The sequence below is a fragment of the Aquarana catesbeiana genome, linkage group LG04, assembly GCF_042186555.1.
Source record: "Aquarana catesbeiana isolate 2022-GZ linkage group LG04, ASM4218655v1, whole genome shotgun sequence".
NCBI lineage: Eukaryota > Metazoa > Chordata > Amphibia > Anura > Ranidae > Aquarana > Aquarana catesbeiana.
Window position 1 is genome coordinate 25,375,226 of NC_133327.1, and position 18,861 is coordinate 25,394,086.

At 44.5% G+C, this 18,861-nt stretch overlaps 1 protein-coding gene across 1 annotated transcript in view; it reads left to right on the forward strand.

Moving 5' to 3' along the window:
* The first annotated feature begins 412 nt into the window (after window positions 1–412).
* LOC141139107 (fucolectin-like) overlaps window positions 413–18,861 on the forward strand; it is an 88,359-nt gene continuing 69,910 nt past the window's right edge. The window contains exon 1 of the mRNA XM_073624926.1: window positions 413–644. The gene's annotated coding sequence lies outside the window, so the exon portion shown is untranslated. The remainder of the gene's footprint in view (window positions 645–18,861) is intronic.

Genomic DNA, 18,861 nt, shown 5'->3' on the forward strand with positions numbered 1-18,861 from the left:
GAGGGGTGTTGAAAGTGTGAAAACACACTGGTGTTAGAGGAATGAGGAATGTGTGTTAGAGATGTGAAGTCCCAATGAAGTCCCTATATTATATTTTCTCTATCAGATAAACATCATTATCTGGCAGCCCTTGCTCCCCTTTAGACATAGCCGGGCTCTTTGTAAGTATTTATTCTGCTCTCCTAGCCTATTTTGATCACTTTATCTCCCCAACACAGCATGTTCCCACCCTGTTCACTACGCCATTGGGACTTCACATCTCTAACACACACTCCTCATTCCTCTAACACCAGTGTGTTTTCACACTTTTAACACCCCTCTCTTTTTTTCCCCACTACCTTTTCTGTACCTATTTTTCCTTTCTCTTTTTCTTTTTTTCTTATTTCTTTCCCCCCTTCTTTTCTTCTCCCCCTCCTCCTCCCCCCCCCCCTTTCTGCCTGCCCCCCACCACATATCCTTTCTTTCCCTCCCCCCTCCTCCTCTCCTTCTCTTTTCCTCCCTCACTTCTGCCTTTCCTTTTCTAACCCCCTCCTTATATGGCAGTCACAGATCCCACGGCCTTTACCTGGGTCCTCCCAGACCAAAAACCTCTCCAGTACAGAGCAAAGTCCGTTTTCCTACACCTGGCTTGAGTCTACTAGCAGGTAACTGTTTATTAGATGGCAGCCTAATCAATCAGCTTTGGACAACCATTAATGCTTTCCTTTGTATATATTTCTTTGTGAATATTTTTATGGTTTCTAACTGTATTCTATTTCATGCAGCCACATATCCACTTGGGTCCCTCAACATATCCCCTGAGGAAGCCCCACTGGGCAAAACATGTAGGGATTAGGGACTACAGTACCGATTGACTGTTCATATCCAAATCTATTTTGATATGTACTGCTGTATGTCATTTCATGTCATTATGTCTAGCCAGCATCATTTTTAAATTTTGTATATGTTGAATAAAATATGAATTTTATTTTTTACTTTGATGTCTGTTGAAATCTCCTTTCCCGGCACCCAAAAAGTCCCACTAAATTATTCTCCTGACTATATTAAAACCGAGTACTTCCGGTCTCGGTCGCGACCGGAAGTGACGACACCTGGCTCCTCTCTGACGCATTGCGTCACTGCTTACGTGACTTTATCAAAGGGCGATGGAGTCAGGTGTCAATGTAGCCAGTTTATATAGTTTCTACCGCTGCCATAGCAGCAGCTACACAACAATTAGCAGATCTTCAATTGTAATTAGGGATGGGATGTCTGTTTGGGTCAAACATGAGTTTGACTCGAACATTGGCTGTTCATCCGTTCGCCAAATTGCGAACAATTTGGGATGTTCGCGGCAAATTCGAAAGCCACGGAACACCCTTTAAAAGTCTATGGGAGAAATCAAAAGTGCTAATTTTAAAGGTTAATATGCAAGCTATTGTCATAAAAAGTGTTTGGGGACCCGGGTCCTGCCCCAGGGGACATGTATCAATGCAAAAAAAAAAGTTTTAAAAATGGCCGTTTTTTCGGGAGCAGTGATTTTAATAATGCTTAAAGTGAAACAATAAAAGTGAAATATTCCTTTAAATTTCGTACCTGGGGGGTGTCTATAGTATGCCTGTAAAGTGGTGCATGTTTCCTGTGTTTGCAACAGTTAGAGAGTAAAATGACATTTCTAAAGGAAAAAAAAAGTAATTTAAAAGTACTAGCAGTAGCACCGGCTGCTATAATGAATTGTCGGGTCTCTGCAATACTCATAAAAGTTATTGAAAAAAACGGCCTGGGATTCCCCCACAGTGCATTACCAGGCCCTTTGGGTCTTGTATGAATATTAAGGGGAACCCTGAACCAAAATTTAAAAACAAAAAATGCGTGGTGGTCCCCCAAATTCCATATCAGGCCCTTCAGGTCTGGTATGGATTTTAAGGGGAACCCCGCGCCAAAATTAAAAAAAAAAAAAAAAAAGCGTGGGGGACCCCTAAAGTCCCCCTAAAATCCATACCAGACCCTTATCCGAGCACGCAACCTGGCAGGCTGCAGGAAAAGAGGGGGGGACAAGAGAGTGCCCCCCTCCTGAACCGTACCAGGCCACATGCCTGCATGCCAGGGAGGATGTCCCCATGTTGATCAGGACAAGGGCCTCATCCCCACAACCCTTGCCCGGTGGTTGTGGGGGTATGCGGGTGGGGGGCTTATCAGAATCTGGAAGCCCCCTTTAACAAGGGGCCCCCCAGATCCCCCCCCGTGAAATGGTAATGGGGTACAAATGTACCCCTACCATTTCACAAAAAAAGTGTCAAAAATGTTAAAAGAGACAAGAGACGGTTTTTGATAATTAATGTCTTCTTCTTTTCCCTGCTTCTTCCTCCATCTTCTTCTGGTCTTCATTTGGTTTTCTTCCTCCATCTTGTTCTTCCCCCGCTTCTTGCTCTGCTTCTTCCTCTGATCCGCTGCTTCTTCCTTTGGTCTTCTCGTCCACATGTTCCTCCTCCTTCTCCCCCCCCCTACATTCTTCGGACGATCCGCATCCATGGGAGGTTCCCGCTGTGTGATGCTTCTGTTCTTCTGACAGTTCTTATAAAACTGAGGGCGGGGCCACTCGGTGACCCTGCCCCCCTCTGATGCACGGGGACTTCACAGGGACTTCCCTAAGGCTTTCCCCGTGGTGTCAGAGGGGGGCGGGGTCATCCGTTACGTAACCGGGTGCCCCCGCCCCCTCTGACATCACGGAAAGCCATAGGGAAGTCCCTGTGAAATCCCAGTGCGTCAGAGGGGGGCGGGGTCATCCCAGGCCGTTTTTTCAATGACTTTTGTTCGTCCCATCCCTAATTGTAATCAAATGGGCAGTACAAACATCTTGAAAGTAATATACTGCTACATAGAAACAGAATTTGTAAAAAACCTTTTAAAACTTGCTGTATTATCAATGTTTAAAAACGACTAACATAATTAAAATATTCATCCATTAGCAAGCGCCATCAAGTGGTAAGAAGAATAATAATAAGGATGATCTACAGCTCACTGGTGACATCTTGTGTAAAAAAAGTATAACATCTCTTGAAATATAATATAAACGCCAAATAATGGTCAATAATGGCAATGACACCCCAAATGGTATGAAATAATCTCACTAGCAACATCTAATGGAGAGCTAATAATCTACAACTCAATGGCTAAAAACAAACTCTTCAACGCAATCTACAGGAAAAAACTAAAGGCACCTAATAAATCTAATATTAAAAGAATATAAAATATATATATGTATATAGATCAATAATTCGATAAAAAACAATTAAGATCAAATTCAATGGTATGCCCTAATGGTGTTAAAGTACGTAATTCATGTCTCCATCGAGACTCAGCTTGACTAATCTTAATGACTGTTGTCACCCCTCCAGTGGGATTTATATTTTTCAATCCCTCATACTTGCAGTGATGAGGGGTCTTTATTATGAAATTCTGCATAATTTATTGATAGACTATGCTTGACAAAGCCTTTTTTAATATTCTGAACATGCTCCCGCAGTCTCTTCCATAACTCTCTCTTTGTTCTGCCAATATATTGGATATGGCAGGGACATTCCAAAAGATACACAACACCTTCACTACGGCATGATATAAAGTCTTCTATCATGTAATTCTTAGAGGTCACAGTTGATGTAAAACAAGATTTCTTTTTCTTACTTTCTCTGGTATGTCGACAGGTATAACAATTTTTACATGGGTAAAATCCTTTACCTTCAAAGAAGGAGAACATTTTTTTAATCGGGGGGTTGGGGACATTTTTTGCCAGACGGTCCCTGAGGGTTGGGGCCCACCTATAGGTAAATCTCGTTTTTCCCGGAAGTATAGTACCTAAATATCGATCTGCTCTTACGATGTTCCAATATTTTTTAAAAATTATTTTAACTTGCTTGTGTTGGATATTGGAATCCATGACTAAAGGTACCCTCTCTTGATCAACTGTATTTTTAGTTGTGTCCTGTATCAATTTCTCTCTATCTAATAATGAAACATCTCTTATTTTTTCTTCAATAAAATCAGCCCGGTATCCTTTTTGAACAAATCTTTCTCCAATCATTTATGCTTGTTTCAAAAATACATCTTTTGTGGTACAGTTACGTCTTATGCCGCGTACACACGAGCGGACTTTACGGCAGACTTTGCCCGGCGGACTTTGATGGACTTTCCGAATGAACGGACTTGCCTACACACAATCCACCAAAGTCCGTCGAATTCGTATGTGATGACGTACGACCGGACTAAAACAAGGAAGTTCATAGCCAGTAGCCAATAGCTGCCCTAGCGTTGCTTTTTGTCTGCCGAACTAGCATACAGACAAGCGGACTTTGACAGGACTCGAGTTGGACGGATAGATTTAAAACATGTTTCAAATCTAAGTCCGTCCAACTTTTGAGAAAAAGTCCGCTGGAGCCCACACACGATGGAAATGTCCGACGAAATCCTGTCCGCCGGGCAAAGTCTGCCGTAAAGTCCGACCGTGCGTACGCGGCATGTCTAATTAACCACTTGACAACTGGGCACTTAAACCCCCTTCCTAACCAGACCAATTTTCAGCTTTTGGTGCTCTCACATTTTGAATGACAATTACTCAGTCATGCAACACTGTATCTATATGAAATTTTTGTCCTTTTTTTCCCCCACACAAATGGAGCTTTCTTTTGGTGGTATTTAATCACCGCTGGGTTCTTTATTTCTTGCGCCGTAAAAGAAAAAAAGACCGAAAAATCTGTAAAAAAAATACATTTTTCTTCATTTCTGTTATAATATTTTGCAAATTAGTAATTTTTCTTCATATATTTTGGCCAAAATTTATACCACTACATATCTTTGGTAAAAATAACCCAAATCGGTGGATATTATTTGGTCATTTTGAAAGTTATAGAATCCAAAAGCTATGGTGCGAATATCTGAAAATTGATCACACCTGAAGTACTGACGGCCTATCTAATTTCTTGAGACCCTAACATGCCAGAAAAGTACAAATACCCCCCAAATGACCCCTTTTTGGAAAGAAGACATTCCAAGGTATTTAGAAAGATGAATGGTGAGTTTTTTGAAGTTGTAATTTTTTCCCACAATTCTTTGCAAAATCAAGATTTTTTTTTTACTTTTTTTTTTCCACAAAATTGTCATATTATCAGGTTATTTCTCACACACCGCATATGCATACCACAAATTACACCCCAAAACACATTCCGCTATTACTCCCGAATACGGCGATACCACATGTGTGAGACTTTTACACAGCATGGCCACATACAGAGGCCCAACATGCAGGGAGCACCATCAGGCATTCTAGGAGCACCTAGGCCAATTCTGACATTTCTCTCCTACATGTAAAAATCATCATTTATTAGCTAGAAAATTACATAGAACCCCAAAACATTATATATGTTTTTTTAGCAAAGACCCTAGAGAATACAATGGCGGTCATTGCAACTTTTTATCTCGCACGGTATTTGCGCAGCAATTTTTTTAACGCTTTTTTTGGAAAAAAAAATGGTTTTGTGCTTTACAAAAACCAAAACAGTGAAGTTAGCCCAATGTTTTTGAATAATGTGAAAGATGAAGTTACTCCGAGTAAATAGATACCCAACATGTCACCTTTCAAAATTGCACACGCTTGTGGAATGGCGCCAAACTTTGCTACTCAAAAATCCCCATAGGCGACGCTTTAAAATTTTTTACTGGTTACATGTTTTGAGTTACAGAGGAGGTCTAGGGCCAAAATTATTGCTCTCACTCTACCGATTGCAGCGATACCTCACATGTGTGGTTTGCATACCGGTTTTATATGTGGGCGGGACTTACGTATGCGTTCGCTTCTGCATGCGAGCACACAGGGACAGGGGCGCTTTAAAAAAATTTTTTTTTCTTTTATTGTTCATTTTACTTTATTTATTTTAGTTTGATGCTTTTTTCCCAAAAAAAAAAAAAAAAATTTTGACCACTTTTATTCCTATTACAAGGAATGTAAACATCCTTGTAATAGGAATATGGCATGACAGGTCCTCTTTACAGTGAGATATGGGGTCGATAAGACCCCACATCTCACCTCTAGGCTGGGAAGCCTGAAATAAAAAAAAAAAACGATCCTGGCTTCGATCGTAGCAGTGAGTCGGTAGAAGCGCGGGAGGGGGGGGGGACATCCCCTCTCGCCTCCCGTAAGAACGATCAAGCAGTGGAACAGCCGCTATGATCATTCTCATGGGGTAGGGAATCGCCGGCTGAAAAAGCTGATATCTGAATGATGCCTGTAGCTGCAGGCATCATTCAGATATCCCCGCACAAAGTCAAGGACGTTGTATGACGGCCGGCAGGAGGGAAGTGGTTAAAACGCATTTTTTTTTTTTAACACAAAGTTGTCCATTTATACAATATTTCTACCACATAACATGTACATTCAAAAATGACACCCCAAAATAGATTCTGCTGCTCCTCCCGAGTACGGCGATACCACATGTGTGAGACTTCCACAGCCTGGCCACATACAAGGCCGAGTACAGCCGAGCATGGCTCAGCATGGCGGGGTATTGCAGAGTATGGAGGGGTATGGCGGGGTATGGCAGAGTATGGCGGGGTATGGCGGGGCTTTGCAGAGTAATGTGGGGGCTTTGCAGAGTAATGTGGGGGCTTTGCAGAGTAATGTGGGGGCTTTGCAGAGTAATGGGGATGGCTGAGCATGGATGGATGGCTGGCTGGATGTCTCTGTGCAGCGCTGTGGGCACTACACATCCAGCCCACAACGCTGCAGCCAGCCATCCATCCCCCTCTCCGCTCACAGGGGAGGAGGGGAGGAGAGGAACCGGCGTCATCAGATGACGCCGGTCTGTTTACATGTGATTACATGGTAAACGGCCGCGATTAGCGGCCATTTACCGGGATCCATGATGCGCCGGGTCCTCTGGACCCGGCGGTCACGGATGTGTTCGGGTGCGTGCCCCAGGGGGCGCGCAAGAGGGGAATTCTGGGAGGACGTCATAGTACACCCTCCCAGAGTTATCCAACCGCCCTGCAGGTGTCATTCGGCTATGGGCCGGTTGGTAAGTGGTTAACTGACCCATTGGTATTAACTAACCATGGGGTAAAATGACAGCTATCAAGAGGCAAATAGCTGTTCCTGTCAACTGTTTTAAAATACGTTTGTGCAATCAGTTTATTTCCTTCTTTCTCATCATTAAATCCAAGAAGTTGATTTTTTCATCACTTATCTCCCAAGTGAGCTTTATGTTTTTATCATTAGTATTTAATTTAAAACAAAAATCAATAAGGCTCTACCTGTTGCCACTCCAAATTATAATAATGTCATCTATATATTGATTAAATAATGTGAGTTGGTCTGGTAAATTGTATAGAGACTCTTCTTCCCATTCTGACATGTATAAATTAGCGACGCTAGGTGCATACCTTGCGCCCATTGCAATTCCACAGATTTGCTTGAAATAAGTGTTATCAAACCAAAAATAATTAGAATCTAGGCTGTATCTCAAACAATCTAATAAAAACCTCCTTTGTACGCATTTTAAGTCACTTAGATTTCTAAGGGCCCATTTAATTGCTTGGATAGCCTCCTCGAGATTAATAATTGTATAAAGACTTGCAACATCAGCAGTTGCCAAATATACAGGTCCATCTACTAAAGTGATATCATTAAGCAATTGGATGAGATGTTTCGTATCTCTCAAGTAAGACCTGGTTTTCTTCACCACAGGTTGCAAGATCCAGTCGATGTACTCACCGATTCTTGCACCCACTGAGTTGATCCCATTGATTATGGGTCTACTGGGGGGTTTAAGAGAAAAAAGAAAGAAAGGACCTAGTGCATTACCACTGGTAAAGCTTTATTGAAGTGTAAAACAGTAAAATATATACTCAGAAACGAGCAAAGGTAACAGGCATTGGCGATAATACAGGTGCGCAGTTCTGAACATCAACAAACCAGGACCTGACGTGAAGTGGGTATAGCGATGGCTGGCACGTTTCAGGGGAGAACCCCTTTCCTCAGAGCCTAAGTGGGCGATGGCTGCTCACATGTAATGTCTCCTCTATATATGTGTGTGTCTGTGCATCCCAGTCACCACCAGCACCCGCCCACATAAAACCATGCCCACCTGCATTGTGGGGCCCTCCCCAACTATACCCAGTTGTTAGAATGTGGTGCCATGGGTTTTAGGGCCAGTAACCCCAGTGTATGGATTGGAATACATGGGGAGGATATTTAGCCTACCCTTCGGAGGTGGTCAGGCATGTGATCTACCCGTACCACCCCCACATCTACCGCATACTTGGGGATAGTGGGGTGAGCCATATCAGATAGAGTGGCGCCTTCAGAAGCCGTCCTTCGCCGGTAGAACGCACGCCACTCCGATAACCAGGAAGTGCGGGTGTGTTTGCGCTCCGACGAGTTCCGGCCAGCCCAGGCGTCACTTCCGCTTACGCGCACGTCAAAGGATAGATGGCGTGCGCAGAGGACGTGCGGGTGTATATGTGTTCCACCCGCTACTTTCTACCGCTATGATGTAAACACTCACTGAAAGTGAGTGTGTGGATGCGTGCGCATCTTGAATGAATGGGCACACCCACTCTGGATGTCTCTCAGGAGTCACCCCCCCTGGAGGCCTAGTTAGAAAATGAATAGATTAAAATATAAAAAAAACTTAAATAAAATGACTGGAATGGGGGAAAGGCAGATCAAAACAGCAGCTGCTGATAATGTGGAGTAACCGAGACGCACAGAACACACAGGAAACAGAACAACTGAGCCCAACATCAGTCTATATTGGCCATTTTAGTGTCCCCTAATGCAAAATGTATATATAGAACAAAATAATAGAAGATGTAAATATACATATAAAAGATTAGATGGAATGAAAGGGACTATCAGCCCTATATCAATCCCCATAGGGAAATTATGTATATATATATATATATATATATATATATATATATATATATATATCATAAAACTTTATAGAAATTAACATTAAACCACCTCAATACAGGGCACTTTCAACCCCTTCCTGCCCAAGCCATTTTTCAGTTTTCAGCGCTGTTGCACTTTGAATGACAATTGGGCGGTCATGTTACACTGCACCCTAATGAAATTTTTATCATTTTTCCCCACAAATAGAGCTTTTTGGTGGTATTTGATCACCTCTGTGGTTTTTATTTATTGCGCTATAAACAAAAGAAGAGCGACAATTTTGAAAAAACACAATATTTTTTACTTTTTGCTATAATAAATATCCAATTTTCTTTTTTTAAAAAAAAATTTTCCTCGGTTTAGGCTGATATGTATTCTTCTACATATTTTTGGTAAAAAAAATTGCAATAAGCGTATATTGATTGGTTTGCGCAAAAGTTATAGCGTCTACAAAATAGGGGATAGATTTATAGCATTTTTATTTATTTATTAATTTTTTACTAGTAATGGCGGCGATCTGCAATCTTTATTATGACTGCGATATTGCAGCGGACATATCGGACGCTTTTGACACATTTTTGGGACCATTCACATTTAAATAAGCGATCCGTGCTATAAAAATGCATTGATTACTGTGTAAATGTGACTAGCAGGGAAGAGGTTAACACTAGGGGGCGATTGAGGGGTTAATGTGTGTCCTAGGGAGGTGATTCTAACTGTGGGGGGAGGGGACTGACTGGGGGAGGTGACCGATCAGTGTCCCTATGTACAAGGGACACACCATCTGTTTCCTCTCCTCTGACAGGATGTGAATCTGTGTGTTTACATTAACAGATCCACGGTCCTGCTCTGTTACCCGGCAATCGCGGGTGCCCGGTGGACATCACGGCCGCCGGGCACATGCACCAGGTCCCGAGCGACACAGCGGGCATGCGCGCGCCCCCTAGTGGCTCGGGAGGGCGATCACGTCATATGACGTCCGCCCAGAACAAGAGCTGCCTCGTCCCGCCGTCATATGATGGTGGGCGGTAGCCTAGTGGTTAAAAACCATATAAAAAACAAAAGTGGACAAACCACATGTGCACATGCAAACACACATATCAAACCATTTGCCCTTGTTCATATGCAAAACATCTTAAAAGCAATAGCGGAAACGCTATAGATCGACTACTAGAAAGTGGGGAGTCAAATGGGGCACCCAACCCAGTAGCAATCTCCAGAGAGTCCTCTAATCTAAACTAAAAACAAATTGCATGAATTAAATATCAATTGAATTCATAAGGCAACGGAGAACCATAGAACCAAGCACCTAAATAAGTGCTACATCAACTTCTGGGGACTCTCAGACACCATGTACCCACTAATATCTGATGAATAGCATGAAGTGAAATAAAGCTAAATGGAATTAAATATATACTGTTACAAAATAACAATGAAAGAATCTGACATTCTAAAAATTAAATTGAACAAGGGCTATCTATTGGAAACATATACTAACTATATACTAAAAATGAATTGAAACGCGACAGGCCAAGCGGGTACCCTCCCAATCAAACACACAAGTGCTCTATTCTTCCCATGGCCATGGAACAATATATGTGGTGCAAACACTACTATATGATGGGACCAAGTCATCATGGGCGGCTAGTCAAATGGAGGCTCCATTGAAAAAAATGGAGACTCCCAAAAAGCAACAATAGTATTATTTAATCATGATGGACCTAGACATACTCCAGGGAAGGAACGATAAGCCCTACAAAAGCCGCAAATGTCAGACGATACCATGCAGTTCAATTCCTTTGTTCAAGCCTTTCGGGGCCAAAGTCCCTAAGGTGAAGATCCAGTAGGCCTCTCTAGTGCACAGTAGCTGGTGCTTTTTCCCACTATCTAAATCATTAGGCATGGCTTCTATACCGAACACCCTAAGGCCATCTATACTACTATCGTGAACTTCCAGGAAATGTCTTAGTACTGAATATTTATCCTTCTCTGTCAGGATGCTACTTCTGTGTTCATTCATCCTGGTTCTCATTGGCCTGGAGGTCCGGCCAATATACAGGAGGCCATATGGGCAAAGGAGACCATAAATAACATATGGGGTGCCGCAGTTAATAAATTGTTTGATCTTATGTGTCTTGCCATCAACTCCTACTACATCTTTCTTCCTATGGCACATGTGGGTGCAATTCCCACAGTTAGTGCTCCCACATCTATAACTGCCTTTTTGGTCGAAGATTGTTGTCCAAGGGCTATTAAGTCCTCTACTTTTGACCTTTTTCACCCTGCTTGGGGCAAAGATGCTCCTCAAATCCTTGGGTCTCCTGAAAACCAGATTGGGGTGTGAAGGAAGACTAGTCTTCAGGATTGGGTCTGATTCAAGAATCCTCCAATTCTTTTTAAAAATGTTTTGTATTAGGGGAGCCTTATTATTGAACCTGGTGCAGAACTGTACTTGTAGTTGTTGTTTCTCTTCATGGGGTTCTATCTTTCTGTTTGTCTGTTTGTATTTGGGGACTCCAGCAGCTGGGTGAATAGCCATTGTGGTGATAAAGACTAAGTATCAATCAGCAAGCACGGTATTATCCATTGAAGAAAGCCAGCTGAGGCGAGCTTCCCTGGCAAAAGGATTCTTGAGCAGTATTAACAGCTATGAACAGCGACCAGAAGGACCTGATAATGTCGAGACTATCAAAGTTGCACCGAATAGAGAGGAAGCGATGATATCAGTTTTTTATAAACTTAAATACCTGCTAGAGAGTGAAATGACCCAATGGTGGGACATCATACTGTTGCAAAAATATTTGGAAGTCAATAGGATTCCCAGAGGACTGAGACTTAACAAGTTGTGTAGTTTTCTGGATGATGATATTGGCGAAGAATGGATTAGGGATATGCAGTTATTTAATAAATCTTGGTTGAATCTGATTATTAAACAAAGGGATAGAAATCTAGATAGCATCAAGCTAGAAGTCATCAGTATTCAGGAACAGCTAGTGGCATTCACAGACTTAGAATCATTTATTGAATGGGATAAGAAAATTAATGAACAAATAATAGAGTTCGAGGCTGACTTGATAGTTAGAAAATCAGGGAAGTTTGAGAGGGACAGGCAGGACTATATGACAGGGCGCAAGTTTAATTGGAAGAAAGATAAGATGTCTACACTTCCTACATATGAACAGGAGGGGAACATGGAGCAAAGAAAACATCCTGTGACCGTTGTTCCAACAATTAGTACTAATAAGGGGAAGCATAATAGGAACACTAGTAGCAATAGAAATCGAACAGAAACAAGATTCATAATGATCAGTTTGGGAATTGTTCCTATAGTGGTCGTGTGCATGATGATTTCCCCCCCTCCTTACATCCAAAGCCCCACCTAGAGATCCTGGTTACAATGTTATCAATAACTAAGGATGAGCTTCGTGTTCGAGTCGAACCCATGTTCGACTCGAACATCATCTGTTCGCCCGTTCGCCGAATTGCGAACGATATGGGCCGTTCGCGCCAAATTCGTGTGGCGCGTCACGGCCCATAATTCACTGCGGCATCGCAGTGCATTGCTGGCTGATGATTGGCCAAGCATGCACTATGACCCGCATGCTTGGCCAATCACAGCGCCATCTGAACAGAGAGCCGTAATTGGCCAAAGCCAAGGAGGCTTTGGCCAATTATGGCTCAAGGGATTTAGTACACGCCCCACACTATATAAGGCCGCCTGCACGGCGGCCCTGTGTAGTTTGTGTTCCAGCGTTGAAAGAGATAGGCTTGAATGGAGGAGAAGATTCGGATGCCGCACACCGGATGTAGTCAAAAAATGTTCACTTTATTGAAAAAATGGGATCATCAAAATAACAAGACTGTCATGCAGAAAGTACAGATAAGCTGACGCGTTTCGCACTCAGTCCGTTTCGTACTCAGTCCTGAGTGCGAAACGCGTCAGCTTATCTGTACTTTCTGCATGACAGTCTTGTTATTTTGATGATCCCATTTTTTCAATAAAGTGAAAATTTTTTGACTACATCCGGTGTGCGGCATCCGAATCTTCTCCTCCATTCAAGCCTGCTTTGCCTAGCATTCAGCCAGCACCTGGAGCTCTTCTGCGGTGAAAACACTTTCGTTGAAAGAGATAGACAGAGAGACAGTGTCATTTGATTTGAGTTAGATTAGGCAGAACAGTCAGTTAGCTGCACTTACAGTGTATTGTGTATATATATGCATCCCAGGTGTTGCATATATATATATATATATATATATATATATATATATATATATATATTTTTTTTTATATTATATATACGCTGTATCCAGTTTAGCTAGATCCGTTCCTGTTATCTTCCTACTGACAGGCAGGCTTGTCTTGTTACAGTATTTACAGCTACCTGAAGAAAATTGCTGGTGTTCTTTTGATCCTATTAGTACCACAGTCAGGCAGCTAGACTATTTACAGTTAGTGCGGCGCGTCCTGCTCACAGTGTTCAGCTAAAACTACAAGTTAGTGCTGTGCGTCCTGCTCACAGTGTTCAGCTAAAACTACAAGTTAGTGTGGTGCGTCCACCTCCCAGTGTTCAGCTAAAACTACAAGTTAGTGTGGTGCATCCACCTCACAGTGTTCAGCTAAACCTACAAGTTATTTTTTTGCGAGCTCTGCACAGTGTTCAGCTAAAGCTACCTGTAGAAGGTTGGTGGTGTTCTCATACTACAGGCAGGCAGTTGATTTTGCTAGCTGCAGTATCAGTACATATACATATACATATATATCCCAGCTTAGTGCAGCTACAGGCCATTAGTATGTCTGGAAGGCCAAGAAGGAGAGGCAGACAGTCACAAGTCAATAAGAAAGGGCAAGCAGGCTCTGTGTCTAGTGCTGGTCGTGGAGATGGTGCATCCTCATCAGCACGTGGCCGTGGGACACGCTTGGCCTTTTTTTCGGCAGCTGGCCGCGTTGAGCCGCAACATGCGAAAGACTTGGTTGAGTGGATGACCAAGCCGTCCTCATCCTCTCTCACCCATGCCCAGGGTACTTTGTCTGGCAAAGCAGCGGCCTCTTCCCTCGGCTCAATGTCATCAGTGACTCCTTCCCTAGCCCCACCATGTCCTCCTGAGGAGTTCCTTTGAACTGTTTGACCACAGTGTTGGGTACATGCTCCAGGAGGATGCCCAGTGTTTGGAAGGCTCTGATGATGATACTGAGCTCGATGAAGGCAGTAACATGAGCATGGACAGAGGGGGTGCCCAAGAAGGACAGCAATCTGGCAGTCATGCTCCCCCTGCTGCCAGGTTTTCTCCAGTAATGAGGAGGGAGGGGATGATGAAGTCACTGACTCAACGTGGGTGCCAGATAGGAGAGAGGAGGAGGAGGCGGCACATCACCAACGAGGCAGGATGCCCTCCAGGGGCCAGCCTAAGGGCAGCACATTGACTGCATCACACCCCAAAGCTCCACATGTGCAGGGCGCTGCAGTCTCTGCGCGTTATTCAAAAAGTTCTTTGGTGTGGGCCTTTTTTGAGACAAGTGCATCAGATCGCACTGCTGCTATTTGCAATATATGTCTCAAGCGTATCTCGCGTGGCCAAAACATCTCCCGCTTGGGTACCACATGCTTGACCAGACATATGTTGACCTGCCATGCAGTTCGTTGGCAAGCGTATCTAAAAAGACCCACACCAAAGAACAAAGAGGACCTCTCCTTGCTCCTCATCAGCTGAGATCTCCAACCCCACTATACCTTCAGTCCTCTCCGAGACCTGCACTGAGAGGAATGAAGGTGTAGAATTAGGTGTGTCACAGCCAAGTACTTGTGGACAATCTGATTTTGGTACACCAACGTCAGATTGTACCAGGCAAATTTCCCTGCCCCAGCTGCTGCACCGCCGAAAGAAGTTTGCTCCCAGCCATCCACATACCCAGCGGTTGAATGCTAGCTTGGCAAAATTGCTAGCACTTCAACTGCTGCCTTTTCAGTTGGTAGACTCTGCCCCCTTCCGTAAGTTTGTGGAATGTGCGGTTCCTCAGTGGCAGGTACCCAAACGCCACTTTTTCTCACGGAAAGCGATTCCGGCTCTCTACCGGCATGTGGAAGGCAATGTCCATGCCTCGCTGGACAGGGCGGTCAGCGGTAAGGTGCATATTACCGCTGACTCATGGTCCAGCAGGCATGGACAGGGACGTTACCTAAGTTTCACTGCGCATTGGGTGACTCTGTTGGCAGCTGGGAAGGATGCAGGACAAGGTGCAGTAGTGTTGCAGGTTGTTCCGCCACCACGCCTCCAAAATGCTAATGATTGTGACACACCTCTCTCCTCCACCCCCTCTTCTTCTTCCTCCATGGCCTCCTCCTGTGCTTTGTCCTCATAACCAGCGGTGCTCCGTAGACGTTCAAGGGGCTATGCAAGTACGCAGGCCAAAAGATGCCATGCGGTGCTTGAGCTGGTGTGCTTGGGGGACAGGAGCCACACTGGGGCAGAGGTTCTGTCAGCTCTGCAGGGGCAGGTTCAGAGGTGGTTGACGTCACGCCAACTTAAGGCAGGAATGGTGGTTTGCGACAATGGCACCAACCTCCTCTCTGCCCTCCGACAGGGACAAATGACCCATGTGCCCCGTTTGGCTCATGTCCTTAACTTGGTGGTGCAGCAGTTCTTGGGAGGTACCCGGGCTTACAGGATGTCCTGAGGCAGGCCAGGAAAGTCTGTGTGCATTTCCGCCGGTCATATAATGCCAGTGCTTGGCTGACGGACCTCCAAAAGGAGTTTAACCTGCCCAAGAACCGCCTAATCTGTGACATGCCCACCAGGTGGAACTCAACGTTGGTCATGCTGCAGCGCCTGCACACGCAGCAGAGGGCCATCAATGAGTACCTGTGCGACTATGGCACCAGGACAGGGTCAGGGGAGCTTGTTTTTTTATCCCCATGCCAGTGGGCCATGATCAGGGATGCACGCACTGTCCTGTCACCATTTGAGGAGGCCACAAGGATGGTGAGCAGTGACAGTGCATGCATCAGTGACACTGTCCCCCTTGTCCACCTGTTGGAGCACACGCTGCGTGGAATAATGGACAGGGCACTTGAGGCAGAACAGAGGCAGGAAGAGGAGGACTTCCTTAGCTCTCAAGGCCCCCTTTATCCAGACAGTGTTCCTGCGTGCCCGCCGATCACACAGGAAGAGGACGAGGACGAGGACGAGGACGAGGACGAAGATTGTGTCAGTATGGAGGTGGAGCCTGGCACTCAGCATCAGTCTTTAAGGGATCAGTCCCAAGAAACACATTGACTTGTACGTGGCTGGGAGGAGGTGGCTGCGGACCATGTCGTCCTTAGTGACCCAGAGGACTCCGGACCGTATGCCTCAGCAAACCTACGCTGCATGGCCTCCCTGATCCTGCAAAGCCTGTGTAAGGATCCTCGTATTCGTGGTATCAAGGAGAAGGACCAATACTGGCTGGCAACCCTCCTTGATCCATGTTACAAGGGTAAGGTTGCAGACCTTATCTTGCCATCGCAGAGGGAGCAGAGGATGAAACATCTTCGGGAGGCCTTGCAGAAAGGTCTGTGCAACGCGTTCCCAGAGACTGGGAGGTTACTCCTGTTTCTGGACAACGTGTTGCTGAGGCTTCGGTCAGTCAAAGAAGGAGCGGTGGAGAAGGTGGCTGTCTGACCGATGCGTTCAGACAATTTTTTGGTCCGCAGCCCCAAGGTATGATCGGTTCCAGCAACCATCGCCAGCGTCTGTTTTACATGGTGCAGGGATACCTAGGGGCAAGATCAGACTTGGACACCTTTCCCACCGAAAATCCTCTGGGTTACTGGGTCTTGAGGATGGATCACTGGCCAGAGCTTGCACAGTATGCAATTGAGCTACTGGCCTGTCCTGCATCCAGCGTTCTTTCAGAACGCACATTCAGTGCTGCTGGAGGCTCTGTAACCGATCACAGGGTGCGTCTGTCCACCGACTCGGTCGATCGACTGACCTTCATAAAAATGAATCAGTCTTGGATCACCACCAGCTACCAAGCACCTCATGCTGATGTAACCGAAATAATTTTTTTTGAAATCTCAGATCCCTTCAAAGACTGCCTATGCTGATGCTGAGTGACTATCCCTGAGTAATTATCCTCTTCCTCCTCAATCATCACGCTGATAGCTTGTAAGAACATTTTTGGTTCTGGGCGCCACCACCAGTGCCTAAGGCACAATTTTTCAGCCCCTGTTTAACAGGGGCGTGTAATTACAATTTTTGATGCAATGCTTTGCAGCAGGGCTCGTTTCTGCGTTACTACTAGAGTATCTGTGAGGGGTTGCAGTGTTGTGGCACCAGCACCAGTGCCTAAGGCCCAATTTTTCAGCCCCTGTTCAACAGGGGCATGTAATTACAATTCTTGATCTAATATTTCACAGCAGGGCCAATTTCTGCACCCACCAAGAGCGAGTGAGGACTTACAGTGTTGTGGCACCAGCACCACCACCAAAGGCCCAATTTTTCAGCCCCTGTTCAACAGGGGCATGTAATTACAATTCTTGATCTAATATTTTTACAGCAGGGCCCTGTGAGGGCTTACAGTGTTGTGGCCACAACAACACCTAAGGCCCAAATTTCTGCTGAGTATATAGGGCAGGCCCCTACTTTCAAACATCTAACTTACAAATGACTCCTACTTGCAAACGGAAGGAGACAACAGGAAGTGAGATGAAATCTACCCCTAGGAAGGGAAATTCTCTCCTGTAAGAGTTAATATGGGAAAAACATTTCTCCTTTCCACTGATGCTTTCCAATCCTTGTTCCACAAAAAAACCCAATTTTCAAAAAACATTTGTCATTGGGACAAAAAGTGAGGTGAAATCTTCTGAAGAGGAGGAAAGACAGCAAAACAAATGTCACAGGGGTGATAACCCTTCCCTATGTTTTCCAAAAAGCTTAAAAAAGATTTTTTGGCTGGAGCTAAACACCTTAAAAATGTACCCGTTCAAAATTACAAACAGATTCTACTTAACAACAAACCTACAGTCCCTGTCTTGTTTGCACCGCCTGTATACTGCTGTTCAGAGTATATAGGGCCTGGTGGCCCCACACCTTTCCTTATTTTAATTTGGGTGCGGGGTTCCCCTTAATATCCATACAAGACCCAAAGGGCCTGGTAATGGACTGGGGGGAACCCATGCCGTTTGTCTCACTGATTTTCATCCATATTGCCAGGACCCGACATTACATTAAACCCGCAAGCAGTTTTAAATGAGATTTTTTTTCTTTAAAAATGGCATATGGTGCAGGGACTGTTCTAAACAGGGGAAACACGCGCCACTTTACAGGCATACTATAGATCCACCCCAGGTACGAAGGAATATTTCACTTTTTTTTTTACTTTAAGCATCATTTAAATCACTGCTCCCGAAAAAACGTCCGTTTTTAAACTTTTTTTTTGCATTGATACATGTCCCCAAACCCTTTTTAGGACAATACCATGCAAATTAGCCTTTAAAATGAGCACTTTTGATTTCGAACGTTTGAGTCCCATAGACGTCAATGGGGTTCTAACGTTCGTGCAAATTTTCGGTCCGTTCGCAGGTTCTGGTGCGAACCGAACCGAGGGGTGTTCGGCTCATCCCTATCAATAACCAAGGAGATCGGAGAGTTGGGGACTGCGTTTGACAGGACACTGTGAATACAGCCAATTCCCCTGTAAAAAAAGAAGCCACATCACATGAGGGAATTATGGGGATACATCCATATGTAGATGCATTAGCGAAGAAAAAACAGGAATCTCCCGCAAGATTAAGATCCAGTGATCAATTGGGAGAAGGAGGGAATGCTACCCTCCTTCTTAGAGATTCTTGAGGAATTATATATAGAAGGAGGCCATGAGTGTACTAATGAGATTCCCCCCCTGACCTTTGAGGGTGGGATCATTAACACTAGCTTCAGACCTAGATCAAGCTTTT